This window comes from Kogia breviceps, chromosome 3 (genome assembly GCF_026419965.1).
Source record: "Kogia breviceps isolate mKogBre1 chromosome 3, mKogBre1 haplotype 1, whole genome shotgun sequence".
Lineage (NCBI taxonomy): Eukaryota > Metazoa > Chordata > Mammalia > Artiodactyla > Physeteridae > Kogia > Kogia breviceps.
In genome coordinates this window covers 26,356,994-26,373,916 of record NC_081312.1, presented here as the reverse complement: position 1 = coordinate 26,373,916, position 16,923 = coordinate 26,356,994, and the positions used below count along the sequence as shown (strand labels likewise).

Here is a 16,923-nt window from a genome sequence, read left to right as displayed (position 1 = left end):
ATGTCCGCTGTGGGGAGGGAGCCACAGGGCTAAGGCTATTTTGCCCAGTGGAGCCTGAGGCTTCTGCTTCCTGTGTTTACGTTAACCCCTCCTTCTTCCCCGCCTCCAGCCGCCTCTCTCAGATTTAAGGGCAGGTTTTATTCCCGAGCTGCCTGAGGGCTCCTCTTTCTGATTGTATTAAAGGCTCCGTAATTCTCCCCTCATTAATGATTGGCATATTTTTACCTCTCACTAAAGGAGCTTCAGGGCGACTCCCGGGGGCCCTACTCTCCGAATGAAACAATTTCGTCCTGCTCCAGAAACGCATTAAAAAGGGTTTGTCAGGATCTTATCACCAGTTAGAGAAAGCTAATCAAATTACTTCTATTTATTAGCTGGTACAGCACTGTGTCATCCCATGAAGCTCCGGCCTAAGGTGGGCAGGAACAGAGCACCCCGGCTGCTGGAGGAGGGCACTGCTCGATGCCTGGCCTGCGGCTCAGCCCCTCCGTCCCCCTGGCACCTTGGCACCAGCTCTGCCTCACAGGAGAGCCGGGCTGAGCTATTGGCACACCTAACCGCAGTCACCTATTACTCAAGCGTGATGGCCCCTTGCGGGTACCTGCGTATTCTCATAGACAAGAGGGCGCATCTCAGCCCCATACTGCCTGTCCTTGGCAGAGCTGGGAAGGAAATTGCAGTGTATTTATAAGAACACATGTATTCTCCCTTACTTTGGGAGAGAAGACTGTAGACTATTTTGTTTTCCTTTGGGGAATAGGGTTTAAAAAAAAAAAAAAAAAGAATAGAAAGAAAATAGTGTTTTTAAGAAAACAGTACAGAAAACAGTATGTATCTACCACCCCAAATCGACGACTGATAATATGTTGTTAAAACAGGAAACATATATAACAGCAGAATTCACATTTCGGGTAAGTTAGAGACTCCTTTGTGACCATCCTCCGGTTCCCTTATTCCCCACAATCCCTCCCCAGTGACAAGTATCCTGAATTTATTATGTATATTTCTAGGCTCTTAAAAATTCTTTAAAATAACATACGTGTGTCCAAGGATGGTACAGTCTATTGGGAACTGTTGCTCATTTCCACTCTATAGCATCATGGGTGTCAGCCAGCATGAACTGTGGCGTCAAGTTGCAGCTTGCAGCTCTGTGACCCTGGGCAAGTAACCTAACTTCCCTATGCCTCAGTTTCCCTACCTCTAAATTGGGAATAATAATAGCACCCGCCTGACCGGGTTTGTTGTGAGGATGACGTGAGATAACAAACGCGCCGGGCGATGTGCCTGGCGGGTGGTGAGCGCTCACAGATGAAGGACGTCATCGTTAATATCCTCTCTCCCCCTTCCACTTGCACCTCATGCGGGGCCCATGTGGTTTCTGGGCTCCGCCTCAAGTATACGTGTTCATGCCCGCCCAGCTTGAGGCCGCTTCAGGATGTGTGGCGTCCAGTTGTGTGGACGTGCGTGTGCTCTTTGCAAGGAATTCGATGGTTCGCTGTATGGAGAAGGCGGGCTGGGTGGGAGAACTGGGCCGGGCTGGCTGGCGCCTTGGCCCAGCATCCCCTGAGCAAACCCAGGCTGGAACAGAGGCACAGCCCCCTGGCCTGGCCAGCCCGAGGCAACGCGGGCTCTTCCAGCTGCACAGCTGTCTCCACGACCCCAGGAATGGTTCAAAAGGCCATGCCGCATGCCCCATCACGTCGCACAAAAGGACATATTGATTGGTTTGTAGGAGCATTTCCTGGGGTCCTTTATATCTCTCTCCCTCGCCACCATAATGAAGAGGCTGGGCGCACAGAGGAGGGGAGAGGCCGGCACACATCCATCCGGGTGGGATTTCTTCATCTTATCAATCAGGACTTTAATTAGACACGTCCGAGAGGGCAGTTCCATCTTGGGGCAGGCGGCAATCTTTATCAAGCATGCCACATCTCTAATTACCGTGTACTGACAGATAACAAGTCGGGGGGTAGGGTGGGGAGCCCAGGAGGCAGGGAAAGGACAGCAGGGCCTGGTGAGCAGCCGTTCACCCAAGGAGAGCGTCCTTTCCAAGCAACCTGGAGGGAATCGCTCTGGCCCTGATACCCAGGGGCAGGGGATGTGGCCTCAGATAACAGCCGTCAGAGTGATTGCAGGGATGGGGCATGGGGAATGGCCAAGCCAGGAGATGGACAGATGTAAGGATCCCCATCTCCAATCCCTGAACTCCTGATACTGCCTTCTTTCTTCTCTGTAGCTCTGAATTTCACTTTTGCTCCGTGTTTCTAATGACATGGTAGAAAGAGCAAGGAAGTTCTAAGTTTGAATCCTATGGCTTGGCTACTTGGCTCCATGTCAATCTGTTTCTGTGACCTCAGACAAGTCGCTTATCCTCTCTGGGCTCAGTTGCCATCACTGAAAACTGGGGATAGACCCACCACTCGTGGGATTGCTGTTGCCGTGAACGGAAACGTGTCCAGGTATCTATGTGTTTCCTTCCTTGCCTGCCTTTCTGTCCTTCCCATCCATCTGGTGAGCAGCTTTATTTAGGGAGTGGGGACAGCTGCCATCATCAGAGGCTAAAGACAAAGCCTCCTGCCATTCCGAGGTGAGTCTATTGCTCAGCAGTGTTGAAACTCATCAGGGATGGTGGAGCTGGGGGTGGAAAATGAGGTACAAGAGAAGCAGGCTGGCGAGCTCTGCCTCCGGTGAGGTCCGCTGGCTCAGAGGTGACGGGAGGAACACACGTAGGGTCGGGGACCTGAATTGGAATGCTTGCACTCTTATGAGTGTATTTAATTGTTTATTATTTCCAAGCCTCAGTTTCCTCATGAGAATGGTGTAATCAGCCCTCCCTCCAGGGCTGGGAGGTTGGCACATGAAGAAGTACCCAGACTCGGCCCAGCCCTGCACCCAGGTAGCTGCTTGGTGGGTTCATTGAGATTGAGGTCGCCCGACCCCGCTCTAATCCACACGCGCCTGGTGCCTTCTGAGACCTGCCGTTTCTCAGAAGAGAGGGCTGCATGGTGCTCCCTTGTCTAGACACCATCCCAGCTCTTCGTTCACGGGTTCTCAGGCTGGGGGCCTCCTGTCCTGATGGCCCCTACCCTCCTACCACATTCGAACCTCTTTCACAGATACCTCAAATTCACACCCCTTTGGCCAGGCCTCCAGTAACCAGTTCCTGTGGTCACTCCCTGTGGCCTCCCGTCCCACAAGGCCTCCCAGCTCTCCTGACACCATTGGAACCTTGTTCCCAGACCCCCGCGGCCAGCGCTTCCGTCTCAAGAGACTTGGCTTTAAAGCTTTCACATGCTTCCGGCCTCTGGGGTCTCAGGCCGAGTCCCAGGAAGGTACAGGCCCCGGGGTTCCCAGGGTAGAGTGGGGAACAGAGGCTCAACGCTAGCTCTTTACGAAGCATTTAATTGATCAAAACAGCCTTTCTAGACCGAGATCTTAATCCCTGCTCAGAGAGGTGAATAAACTCACCCACTGTCTCTCAGAGCCAGAATTTGAACCTAGTTCTGGTGGTCAAGTTGATCTTCTTTAAACTACTCAGACAGGCAAGTGAGAACGTTCAAAACTGAATGAGACCAGGCACCACAGGCTCGGGGATACTCTGAGAATGTCCCTAGGTGATAATCCTTGTGAGATGCTTTTAACAAACCAAGACTCACCTTTCCCTGAACGGACAGCCCCAGGTCTGTTGGAGAACGGCGTAGAAGGTGGTGCTCTCGGAGACAGAGTTCATGGCCCCTGAGAGCGCCCCGCGAGGCCATCGGCCTGGTTGATGCTGGGCATGGGCTGACGGGGACCCCAGGGTGGAGCTCCAGAATGCCAGGCTGGTTGGGACATGAGAGGACAGGTGGTGGAGGTGGCCATGAGGGTGAACAGCAGCCTCAGCCTCACCTTAGAGACATCAGGACGTATGTGCGGGGGAGGAGCTAACACTCGGACCCGCCAGAGGACAGCAGAGAGCTCACTGGACGCCAGAAGGGCATTCACGGGAAGGAGCGGGCCCCTCTGCCTCTGCAGATCACACATCTTTCAGAAGAGGTGGCATCCTAGCAGGGAAGAAGGAACATGGTGAGCAAAGGTGGGGGGTCGGGGAAAACTTGGCAAGCGTTTGCAGGCCTAAGCAGGCCTGCAAGCAAAGCCCACCGAGCTCCAGGCCTTTCCAAGACCAGGAAAACACTGCCGATCACAGAAAAGCCATCCCTTCACCCGACACCTAACACGTTACACATACCTCCACCCGCATTCTTCCCCAGTCACCGGCTACCCTGAGAGGTAGGTGATAGGATCATTCCCATTAATCCAGATGAGGAAGCAGGTGCTTAGGGGCATGGTCTATGGGACCAAAGAGTTCTGGTTTGAATTCGGTCCACCTGAGCTCTGATTTTCTCATCTGTAAAATGGGAAGAGTAACATTCATGCCACAGAGTTGTTGGACAGCTGTTACTTAGCATATTTTCTGGCTCAGAGTAAGAACTCTATAAATAGTAACCGCCTGGATTCTTCATTTATTCGTTCATTCATTCATCCATCAAGAAAATACTTGTCAAGCACCTACTCCATGCCAGGCATGGTGCCAGGTCCTGGGATCACAGCAGCAAACTTGACAGCCAAGTTTCTACTCTTTTTTTTTCTTTTATAAATTTATTTATTTATTATTATTTTAATTTTTGGCTGCGTTGGGTCTTCGTTGCTGCACGTGGGCTTTCTCTAGTGTGGTGAGCAGGGGCTACTCCTCATTGCAGTGTGTGGGCTCTAGGAGCATCGGCTTCAGTAGTTGTGGCATGCGGCTCAGTAGTTGTGGCACGTGGGCTTACCTGCTCCGTGGCATGTGGGATATTCCCGGACCAGGGCTTGAACCTGTGTCTCCTGCATTAGCAGGCAGAATCTTTTTTTTTTTTTTTTTTTTTTTTTTTTTTTTTTTTTTTTTTGCGGTACGCAGGCCTCTCACTGTTGTGGCCTCTCCTGTTGCAGAGCACAGGCTCCAGACGCGCAGGCTCAGCGGCCATGGCTCACGGGCCTAGCTGCTCCACAGCATGTGGGATCTTCCCAGACCAGGGCATGAACCCATGTCCCCTGCATCAGCAGGCGGACTCTCAACCACTGCGCCACCAGGGAAGCCCAGCAGGCAGATTCTTAACCACTGTGCCACCGGGGAAGTCCCCCAAATTTCTACTCTTGAGGGACTTGTGTTCTAGTGGGAAGGTGGGAAGTGACCGAGTAAACATAGAGTGAGATCCTTGCAAAGTGGAATAATCGGTGAGAAAGGAATTAAACAGGGTGGTGGGGAGATAGTGTCTGGAGAGACGGAGAGATCGTCTAGATCCCAGGGTATGCAAAGAAGGCAGCTCAGGACTTCTTGACATTAGCGAGAAGTGTGAGACTGACTCAGTCATGCCAAGAGCAGCCCGGGTAGAGGGAACAGCACGTGCAAAGGCCTGGGGTCCTGAGAACAGAGATGTGTGGAGCACAGTGAGGCAGAGGGTGGTCCAAGAAGAAGTTGGACAGATGGACCCACAGGACCTCATAGGTCATGGTTAGGAGCTGGTAGTTTATTCTAAGCACAGTGTGAACTCCTGGAGTGGTTTTAAGGATGGGAGAGATGGTGCGATGCAGTGCTTGAGAGCATGGAATCTGAAGCCAGGCTATCCGGATCCGAGTCCTGTGTAACCAACCCCTCCCAAAACTTAGTACTTTAAATCAATAAAAATCATTAATTTTGCTCACAAACCTGAAACGTGGGCAAGGCATGGGGAGAATGGTTTGTGGCTGATCTGTGTACATCAAACTGGGCTGGAGCGAGAGTGGATGGCTCACCCATGTATCTAGCAAGTGGTGCTGGCTACTGGCTAGACTGTCAGCTCGGGGCCTCAAGCCCTCCCCACATGAGCCTCTGCTGCTTGGGCTTCCTCACAGCATGGTGCTTGGGTTCCAAGAGCAAATATTCCAAGTTGACTGGCTGCTTCTGATCTGGCTTTAGAAATCATGCGTCATCACTTTTGCCTCATTTTATTGACTAAGCTAGCCACTGGGGCCAGCCCAAACCCAAGGGGACAGGAATCAGACTCCATTTCATAATAGGAGGAATAGTAAAGAATTTAACCATGTACCAGGGAGTTTGGAGAGGTAGGTTAGGTCAGAGATAGATCAGGCAAAACCTTGTCAGTCATGGTAAGGAGTTTTTATCTTATTCTAGGTGTGATGTGAAGTCACTGGGTGATTTTAAATGGGGTGACAGCAAATGTGGTGGGTGATAGCATGCGTTCTTGGAATTAGGCTGCCTGGATTTCAATGCCTGTACCAATTAGCTGTGTTACTTTGTATATGTTTCATAACTTCTCTGGGCTCAGTTTCCTCACCTATAAAATGGGATTAGTAATGGTACGTACCTCAGAGGGCTGTTGTGAGGATGAAATCAATGTAACTCTTGCTTGTAAAGGACTAGAACAGTGCGTGGCATGTATGATGTGCTCAAAACCTGCTCTGTTACAATTAGAGCTATGCTTTTAAACACTTGCTCTGGCTGCCGTGTAGGGAAGGCACTGCAGTGTGACTTGAGTAGGATCAGGGAGGCTCAGTTAAGTGGTGGAGCCAAGATTTGAATTTAGACCTTTCAGGTGCTCTGCACACATGCATCTCCTTAGGTATTTACTGTATGCAGGATACTGTCTGTGTTTGTTTCCTAGGGCTGCTGTAACAAAGTACCACAAACTGGGTGACTTAAAGCAACAGACATTTATTCTCTCGCAATTCTGGAGGCTGGAAGTCCAAAATCAAGGTGTCTGGCAGGGCCATGCTCCCTCCATAGGCTCTAAGGAAGGATCTGTTCCATATCTCTCTCCTAGCTTCTGGTGGTTGCCAGAATCCTTGGAGTTCTTGGCTTCTAGATGCGTTACTCCCATCTCTGTCTCTGTCCGACATGGTCTTCTCTGTGTGTCTGTGTTCCCGTGTCCAAATTTCCCTCTTCTTATGGGGACATTAGGGCCCACCCTAATCCAGCATGACCTCCCCTTAAGTTGATGATATCTGCAGGGACCCTGTTTCTAAATAAGGTCACATTCACAGGTGGACATCCATTTTAGTGGTACAGCAGTCAGTACACCATCAGGGCCGTTTTCGGGGCGAAAATGATGGAATAGCTGCAGATCCTGCCCGAAAGATGGAGGAAACCCACTATATGGATAACTGTCACACCTGGTAGGGAACTGCTATATGGCCTAAGGGGGAAGTTAACAGCCCCGCTGAGACCCTAGAACCCGGCCTTTCTCAGTACCTCAAAGGCCAGACCCTGAAATGACTCCACCAGCCAGGACAAAACACTGTGAATCCTGGGTTCTAAACCAGGAGGCAAAGAGGATAGGAGCTTTTTGTCTGCCAGAGGGACTCCTCTGGGGCCAGGCCTCAAGAGGCCAGGGCACTAGGTGCTCGGTGAGCTGGCAGGGAAAGCCGGCCACCGGGCCAGCCCTTCTCATGTCCCAGCAGCCGGCTCTGCTGCCTCTGGGGCCTGGGGTCCACATGGCCAGGCCCTGGGGGCGTCTTCCCGGCCGCTCCTACAGGCTGTCCCCCCCGACCAGGCTGAGCCAGGCCCTGCACGGTCTGAGGGATGTGCCCGAGATCAACCGGGATTCTGTAATTGGACCGTTGTTCTTTCATTTTGCCACGTCGTAGCATGCGGATTACAGACACCACACGCTATAGATTTCCTGTCAGACCTCATGAATCAGGCCCCACTGTCTTATTTACCACTGGCCAGCGGCTATGAGTATCGTCGCCCTCAATACTCGCTCACAGGCCCGTGCTAGTGCAACACTGCCCACAGAGCCGGCCTGTGCTGGGTCTCCAGCCACCTCGACTGGGGAGGTAGCAGGGGGGAGCCTTTCCCCTTCTGCCTGACCGCCCCTGCCCCGTTCCCTTTGCAACAGGCTAGAGGCCTGGTCACCTGGGCAGCAGCCTTGTTCTGGAAGGAGATGGTTTCGTTCAGACTTTATTTTTTTCCCATCCAACTTGGGCTTATTCTCTGTGGACTTAGGGAGGGGTCCAGCCCCTAGACTTGCCTGCAGTCAGTCTATGCTTGTGCATGCAGGCAGTGAGAAAAGATTAATACTGTGCCCAAGCCCTGGGGCCAGAGAGATGGGGCTTAAATCCCAGTGAGGTCCCTCACCACCTATGCAACCCTGCCCTGGTTACATGTTCCCTGAGTCCTAGTTTCCTCATCTGTAAAATGAAGCAATAATAGCACTCATTCATGAATGTGTGTGTCTGTGTGTGTGTGTGAGAGAGAGAGAGAGGAAGAAAGAGAGGAGAGTGGGGTGGGGTAGGGAGAGGGATAACTAAATAAGAATTCATGTGAAGCACTTAGCACAGTAGCAGGATAGATGTTATTAGCTATTATTATGGATGCTTAATGCTACTGCAGGCATATCATAGATACTGAGCTAGCTCACTAATCGGCCTAGCAGCTTTTCTAGGTGGGCATGGCTCCATTTTGCATATAAAGAACTCAAGCCTCAGAGGAGCTAAGTAATTTGTCCAAAGTTGCATAGCTATTAAATGATGGAGCCCGGACTCAAAGCCAGCTCCATCTAGCCCTAAGTGCCAGGGTATCTCCGTTAGGCCTGCTTTGAAGCCAAGGACTCCAAGCAAACAGTTCAGAAGGAGCCTCTTTGCCCCACTGAGTCACCACCCACTCAATTGCCAAAGCAGCGGCTCCTTCCTTCCCCTCTCCTGCCCATGCAAGGGCTGTTCAGGTGGACGTTTCTCCTCCTGTGGAGCTTAAACCCTGATCTTGTTGCTCGAGGCTAGTGGGGGTTCAGGGGTGGAACTTATTGGATTTTTGCTTTTTTTTTTTAAGACTGTCTATACGACTTATAGCATGTGCATCAGACTGTGAGCTTCGGAGATTATGCACTATGTGTGTCTAGTTCACTGATCTCCCGACACCTGAAAACTCGGCAGGAAGTACCTGGGTGGTTGGATGGATGGATGGATATGTCCCTACCAGCTTCATAAGAAAAGCGTCTGGGTACTTTTTAAACTAAATATGTGCCACATTTCCCATTGGATCTTTCTTGTCCGATATCCTTAATAACAGCCACTTCAAGGTGGCACATACCTGGAAAAATCATCATTAAAATGCAAATTTCTCTGCTTCAATTTTTCTTTCTTTCTTTCTTTCTGGCTTCATTTGGTCTTGGTTGCTGCGCGTGGGATTTTTCTCTAGTTGCGGCGAGCGGGGGCTACTCTTTGTTGCAGTGCGCGGGCTTCTCATTGCAGTGGCTTCTCTTGTTGCGGAGCATGGGCTGTAGAGTGCAGTCTCGGTAGTTGCGGCTCACGGGCTTAGTTGCTCCGCGGCATGTGGAATCTTCCCAGACCAGGGCTCGAACCTGTGTCCCCTGCATTGGCAGGTGAATTCTTAACCACTGTGCCACCAGGGAAGTCCCCTCTGCTTCAATTTAAACAGAGATGCTGGCTCCCAGCAAAGAAAACACCAATTACCTTCTCCAACCCCTCCTCCCTGTCCCGAGTGCAGGGCTGGACTGGCCCCCCGGGTAGGGTCTGGCTTGCTGGCCCCCAGAGACTTGCAGGGGGCTGGACTTGGAAGACAACAGGACTCCTCCCAGCAGAACACTGTTCCATCACATCCCCACAGGCTGATTTCTCACTTTTCTCTCCTCGTGTCTTCAAAACACAAGTCAGGAAAGGGGACTAAGGCTTCCATTTTTTCTGGGCTGGTCTCCACTCACCTGTGCTAGACCCCAGAATCATTTTTAGCTAACTTCATTTTTAAAGGCAGTGCAGTTCCTGAGAAAGCGGGCCACTTGGTCTCTCCGAGCCTTGATTTCCTGATCCATAAAATGGGACTAAAAATATCTGTCTCACGGGAACGTTACGGAGCTTGGAGTCCTTGATGCTTCCCCCAAGTCTAGGATAAAGGATCATGTTCCATATCTTTTGTGTCTTCCCAGGCACATAGAGTGTATTAAATAAATACGGGTGATTGATTATGGAGCTGTTAGTTGCCACCGGAGCTTCGGGAATTCTAAGCATAGGTGCTTAGGCTGGGGCCTGGATATGACCCCTTCAATGTGTGTATTAGGGCCCTTTTGTCTGGGAAGGTAGACACATTCCTTCCTTCCCCCGAGAAGAGAAACTTCCATGGAGTAATAAGGTCAGCCTGGCAGATAATGTTTGAGTGAGATGCACCCTCACCTCAAGGCCTGTTTGGTGAGTCATCTCCAAACAGGCCCCCTCCCTGCTCCCCCGCAAAAGCTTGTTCTGTGCCCAGAGGAAACGCTTCATTCTCAAATGTAATTGTGTCTGAGGAGGTGTCCTCCCCGACCAGGCGCGTCACGGAGCCCACGAGTGAGTCAGCGCATCCAGGCGGAGTTAATTAAAGCGGGGAGGGTCTGCTGCCGCAGGAGATGACTCCCAGCAGGCATGGGGCCCAGTGCGGCTGGGCTTTCGGCTGTGGTCTGCTGGGCTCCAAAGTGTGCAAGGGGGCCGTGGTCGCAATGGGGGTGATCCAAGTCTAGGCGGGGAGATGAATCCAGGGGGCGATGGAGGCCTCCTTGACTCTCCAAACTAGCTCAACAGTTTGGCTTAATATTGGCTGTTTCCCCTGTCCTTTGGATTCTGTACACAATCTTCACAAATAATCAAGAATTCCCTGTGCGTTCTCTGTGCCCAGAGAGATGGACTGGTCTGGCTGGGAGGGGTAATTCTCTTCGACTGCTCTTCACCCATGGAGGTGTGGCCTCCTGACAGATGCCCAAGATGTCCAGGGCCTAGAATGGTACCCACACATTGTAGACACTTAATTGACAGCTTTGAATGAATGAATGAGGTTTAGGCTCTCCAATTGGGGTTTATCTTGGCTGCCAATAGCTGGGTAGGTTGTGAGAGAGGAATGAAAGAAATGAGTTGTTAAGAGGCAAAGAGAGAGATGCATCCTCTAGAATGTAAATTCCACAAAGGCAGGATGTTTTCTCTGTTTTCTCACTGCTGGGTCCCTTAGCACCTAGAACAATACCTGGTTCAGAGTAGAACTCATTAAAGGTTTGTTAAGTGATGAGTGAACTAGGGAGGAAGGAAGGGAGGGAGGGAGGAAAGAAGGGAAGGAGGGAGGGAGGGAGGCGGGAAATCCATGCAACAGGGTAGGCCTAATGAGAAGTGACAAGCTTGGTGAGAGCAGTACCATTCTTACTCTATACCATCCTTCCATCCTCACCCCATTCCTCGGGCACCTGTTCACGGGGAAGACAAGTGTTCTCTTAGCAAATGATGTGGAGGTTTCTTATCTGCCTCCTTACCCTTGTGGCCACCCACCAACCTGCTGTGATTTCTGAAATATCCACCCCAGGGGAGGTTCCAGCCAAGAGCTGTCCCCAGTCCCAGGTGGGACATGTAAATGGAATCTCCGCTCCTTTCCTTCCCACGTAGGCTGGGCGGGACAATTCGGAAGGACCCTCTACTCCTCCCTCAAGCATGTCCTCCCTCAAGCCAGCTGGGGCTGTGGGCAGGGCGGGCCCCGTGCCCGGCTTCCGTTGACTGAGGAAGGCACTGTGCTGGACCAGCCCCGCCCTGCAAAGTTAGCTGTCTCCTGGAGCCGCATCTGAAAACCTGTCTCTGCCCAGAAGGGTTTCGCTGAGCTGCAGGGCTGCAGGGAGATTCAGAGCGAGCGCTGCCAGGGCCCCAGCCTCCCAAGATAGCAGAAGCCACTAGGTCCATATGTATCGGCAACTTCACAATGAGGGACTGGGTCCCTCATAGTTTTCAGATCTGGCACTTCGTGCATTTCCAAACCAGGATATTCTAAGCCAAGAGAGTCAATATTCTGCCTCCCAAACCCTGGAGCTCTCAGGTGAACCAGGCACAGTGACGGCTGGTCTGAAGGCACTTTGTAGGGCGGCTGCTGAGTGAGAGGGTCTGGGCCATGCGTGACTCCCCCATGAGGCTGGTGCCCTCTGTCTGCCTCTGTCGTGGGCCACCTGGACACAGCTGGATGGACTGGCATGGCGCCGCCTCTCCCTCTGCCACCCCCCCTCCAGGAATCAATGAGCAGCACAGCAGTAATGCGGGGCTTGGCGATGCTGAGCGAGGCTGGCAGAGCTGGGGCTGGCAGAGGAGGTGCGGGCTCCCAGGCACACCTGCCTGCTATCTGCCCTGCTGTCTGCCAACTGGAGGCACCTTTGCCATCCTGGTGGGAGCCATGGGCTAGTTCAGACAGGTAGAGGACAGCAATGCTGAGACCACAGGCTTGGGATTGATGCCATTGAAGCCAGTGAGCTCTGTACCAGGAATACCCTGACCCTGATAGTTGTGAGGGTGGAGTGAGGCAAACAGTGGGTGGATAAGCCAGGTTTATCCCCATTAATGGGAAAAAAAAGAGTTAATACCATTATAGTAGTTTCCTAGGGCAGTAACAACGTACCACACACTGGGTGGCTCAAAAGAGCAGAAGTTGATTGTCTCACAGTTCCGGAAGCTAGAAGTCTGAAATCAAGGTCTCAGCAGGGCCGTGCTCTCTCTGAAACCTAGAGGGGAGAATCCTCCTCGCCTCTTCCTAGCTTCTGGCAGTGGCCTGCAATCCTTGGAGTTCCCTGGTTTATAGCTGTAGCGCTTCAGCCTGTGGCCCCCCTGTCACATGGCGTTGCCCCCTTGTGTGTGAATGTGTGTGTGTGACTGTCTCTTCTCTCCTTATAGGGACATGAGTCATATTGGATGAGGGCCCATCCTACTCCACTGACCTCATCTTAAGTTGATTACATCTGCAAAGGCCATATTTCCAAATGAGGCCACATTCACGATACTGGGGGTTAGACTTTCATATATCATTTTGGGGGACACCATTCTACCCATAATAACCATCCATGCCCTTCCTTCCAGGTGAAGGTCAGGAATATTATCTCATATAAGGCACCCTATGCAAAAAGCTTGATTTCCTTTCTGTTCAGTCCGCATGGCCTCTTCTCATAAGGCATCTAGAAACAAGAACTAAGTTAATGTCACTGGGGACTCCTATAGCTGATGAGGAATGTCAGCTCCAAGAAAGAAAGAGTCTTTATCTGTCCTGTTGACTATTGAGTCCCCAGCACTTAAACAGTGCCTGGCACAAAGTAGGTGCTCAATAAATGTTTTCTGAATGAACAAATGAATGAATATCGTGGTGGGAGCTCCAGAGGCTGTCAGGTTTTAACTGTGTGACCCCAGGAAAGTCACTTACCTCCCTGACTCACATGCAAAATGGAAATAAGAATGAGGACACATAATTCACACATTATTGGGAGTATTGTATGGAACCGATGTAAAGGCATTAATTTGGTTTCTGGCACATAGTAAGTGTTCAATAAATGCTAATTAAATCAGAATCTGTTGGAGGCCATGGTGTGGTCTTTGAGTTTTACAGCTGGAGTGATGCCAACCTGCTGAGTGGAAATGTAGCTACACACTTCTTTTCTGCAGGGAAGGGTTGAGCTGCTTTAACCAGTGACCTGCTAGTGAGAAAGTGATTAACCCTCAGGTGGAAGGAGGAGAATGGATTGCTAGGGAGATAATATGATAGAGTGACCCATTAGGGCACAGGCTGTGTCTGTGGCTGCCCCTGGAGGTTCAAATCCCAGCTTTGGCCTTTGCCAGCTGTGCTGAGACTCAGTCTCTCCAACTCGAAAGTGGGGAGGTAATAGCGTCTATCTCCTGGGGTTCTAGTGAGGATTGAATTGCAGTGAGTGCGGCACACAGTGAGAAGTATGTACCGTTAGTATTATTAGTATCACTTTTGTAAGTCCTCTGCCCTGATTGCTTGTGGCTAGATCCTTGGAAAACCTGACCCTCGAGTTCCGGGCTGACTTCTGGGGACACGGGCTGTCTTTCTGCTTTCCCTCGCCCCCAGCGCGCGCACGGCAGGCACCTGCCCACCCGCGCCAGCGCCCACTCGCGCCTGGCAGCTCCGCGCACTGTGAGATCCAGTGCGCCCTCTGGTGGCGCTCGGCGGCCGCGCTGAGAGTCATCAGTGGGCACGCTCACGGCTCTGACGCTTCCTGTTCTGAGATGCCCTTGACCATGGCTTTCGTCCCTGCAGGGGGTCTGTAGGAAAAGCTATGTCTCTCTGCGGCCTCTTTCGCGCACTTGCAGCTGTTCTGGAGAGTCCAGGAGCCGAACCGGCCTGGAGAGCGCGGAGGGGGCAGACAGAGGGCACCCTCCTCATCCAGAGAGCAGAGCTGAGGGTCTCTTTTACACTCCCCCATCCCACTACTTTTTTTCCTTAGTATGATGTTGAAACTGACTGGACCGCTGAAAGGGCCTGATATCTATAAATTTGCCCCTTTGGGGGTTCACCCCATATATCTTGGAATATCCAGCCTTCTCCAGCCCCTAAGACTAGAGGATTAGAGTTCCTGCCCTGTCTGTTATGTGGACCTATTTTGGCATTCCAGCCTCAGGATTCCATTGTCATCATCTCTAACGTTATTTGGCACTAAGCCCGTGCCAGGCGGGGTTCTAAGTGCTTTATGTGCATAACTCCTTTTATCCTGAAAAGAGTTGGACCTAGAGGGACAGCAGCACCTAGGACGAAACTGAGGCTCAGAGAGGTTAGTGATTTGTGGAAGATCAAACAGAACAAGGATTTGGATCCTGGCAGTCTGGATCCAAGCTGATGTCACCACCAACCGGTCCTCCTGACCCCCTGATGAATTCTGTGTTGTGCTGCTGCACCCCTACCCTTGTACATGTATGCCCCGACCTCTCTATCTAGAATTCCCCTCCTCATCTCCAGGAGGCCCACTTGGCAAACGCTCCCGTGGGTTCTTCCCTGCCTCTCTTTGGGTCCCCTGGACCCCCACTCCCAGCCCCATCTCTCCATATGCCTGTCACCTGGGTTACTTGTTTGCCTCTGCTCCTGGGCTCTGGAGTTGCTGACAGCTGGGACTATTTGCTGTTTGTCTTTGCTCTGTCAGCGCCAGGCACACAGCAGGTGCTCATTAGATGAAGCGAGTCTCAAATAGCAGCTGCCTTCTCCCAGGGACACATCTCACCATTGCCTCTGAAGTGGTGAGGAAACGTACATTAGTCCCATTTCAGAGATGGAAATGCTGAGAGGCTAAGAGATTCAGCCAACTGCACAGAGTGAACCAAACAGGAGATGTTCTTACATAGTCCCTTGTTCTGTGCTCAGCTTCTCAGGCCAGAGACAAGTGAGAGACAAGGAAAAGGTGAGGGCCTGATGGACAGTGGAGGTGTTCGTGTGGGGAGGTCCCAGGCTTTATCTGCCTAGGCCAGGGAGGAGAGAATTTAAAATTAGCACCTGTCTTATTCTCCAGGGTCTCCCCTTGAAAGATCTCATCCTTTGGGTCCATCTTCCTCCCTGGCATGTCTCCTTTCCATGTAGACTTCTGTGCAGGCTGAAGCAGGGACCATGTGACCAAGGCAGTGGCGACCCAAGTAGGGGCTGGAGGAGTTGAGAACCCAGGGCAGCTGGGGGCTGGGATGCTGGGTGTTTGCCTGCTGGGCCCTGGCATGTCTCACTCCCTGTTTAATGACTGCAGTGCTTGCCTCACTCTCCTTTCCCCAAGTCCAAGCCTCACCATGTCTCTCTTGGCCACATTATTGTTTGTTTCCTCTGTTCCACCCCCATCGCACTCCACTGAGCCATGTCACTGAGCACTGAGTTTGTGTCCGTGTGGGTCATGTCAGGGATTTCTGGGCTAGTCTTGTTTCTCCTATGCTAGTGGATGCCTCTTAAAGAGAAGAGTCAGGTCTTCTGTCCTGTTTGCCTCCCTTCAGTGGCCAGCACAATGCAGAGCACTAGTAGATGCTTAAGAGAAGGCAACTTCTCTTAAACTTATCTGAGCCTCAGTTTCCTCCTCTGTAAAATGGGGATAATACATCCATATGTGTGAGACTGAGTACGTCAGCGTACCTAGCACAGGGCCCAGCACACAGAAGGCAAACATTCAATGTCGGTTTCCCATCTTTCCTGTCAAATCAGGCTGGATCAGCGCCCGGCTTCCTGCTCTGACTGGGGGTGAGTAGCACCTTCCACCTTGGGCCCTGGTGGCTGGTGTTCAGAGGTTCAGATGCCTTCTCCTTTGTAGTCTTCTTTGCAACCTTGGGGACCAGAAGGGAAGGGCTGGGGACCGCCTGGCCCCAGCAGAGTGGGGGTTGGGTCTCGGTTGTCGCCCCGGCATCCCGCTGTAGCAATGCGGAGCTCAAGGTGGACGTTCCCAGTGTGACCGTCACTCAGTTGACCTGCTCCGGAGCCCTATCCCGCCTCCACCAGAAATGGCCTAATGAATGAATGGGTGGGGGGAGATGGGGCTCGGATTTCTCGCCGGGTTCGTGAGTGATGGCGCGAAGGGCATGGCAGACACGTCTTACCCTTCTCCACTGGCTGGTGTCTTGAAGCCAAAGCGTAGGCTCCCATGGTGTGGACAGGGTAGGTTTACTGGATGTGTCTGAGTGTTTCCTCATATTAACTCATTTCATCCTCACAATAACCCTGTGAGCTGGGTACTATATATTTCTCACACGTTACAGATAAGGAAACTAAGAGAATCTGCCTCTGGAAGCTGTGCTCTCTACCGCTGTTGCACTGCCTCTGGGATGACAGAATGAACATTTTAATTTAAACCCCGCAGCCTGATTTCTTCTAGTGCCAGCCCACCATTTTGGCTCATGGCCTGGTACCAGGGCCCGCCAGTGTCTCATGGCCCCAGGTGACTGCTCTCTGCTCAGACCTCCCGGCTCTAAGCTCCCTTGAGATTCCTCCTACCCTCCTGGCGCTGCCCAGCTCTCAAGGGGAAGAGGAGAGTCCACAGAGGATGAGAATAAGCAGCTCATGAATAAGTAACACTCCTGTCCCGCCCCATCCCCCCCACCCCACCCCCCGCCCCCCGCCACAGCCCTGCGATCCTTCTGGGTGGCTGGACACTC

General features: G+C 51.9%; 1 protein-coding gene across 5 annotated transcripts in view; it reads left to right on the top strand.

The window, feature by feature from the left end:
- The window catches only part of ESRRB (estrogen related receptor beta), a 176,591-nt gene that overhangs the window by 28,324 nt on the left and 131,344 nt on the right, over positions 1–16,923 (top strand). The gene's annotated exons all lie outside the window — the stretch shown is intronic.